We start from the raw sequence: 415 nt of genomic DNA, 5'->3' as shown, positions 1-415 counted from the left end.
AAAGACTAGAACCAATGGAAAATGGAACAGGACATGACATAAAGGCTTGTCCTGTTGTCCAGGACAAGTGCCCATACTATGGAGTGGAGGGAGCAAGGGGGGTCATTAGCCGTCCTTTTGTTATTATTTCAATGTATGAAATTTTTATCCGGACAAGTGACTTTTGTCCCCGGACAAGTGAATGGGAAATATACTTGTCCAAAGGACAACTGCCTCAAAAAGTCAATGTCAAGCTCTGATGGATGGAAGGAGCACTTTGACTTTTGTACACTCCTGCCATGTCTGAAACAAGACACTCGACACTGATGGAGTTCTGTGCATCATATTTTGCCATGGAACAATGACAAATCCATCCTGTAAAAACACCTCATACTAACTTGCATGCACACAATCACAATATGGTGCACTTTGAGGT

This window comes from Nannobrachium achirus (assembly GCF_963921795.1).
Source record: "Nannobrachium achirus genome assembly, chromosome: 7".
Taxonomy (NCBI): Eukaryota; Metazoa; Chordata; class Actinopteri; order Myctophiformes; family Myctophidae; genus Nannobrachium; species Nannobrachium achirus.
The sequence above is the reverse complement of the archived record's forward strand: the minus strand, read 5'-3'. Positions refer to the sequence as shown.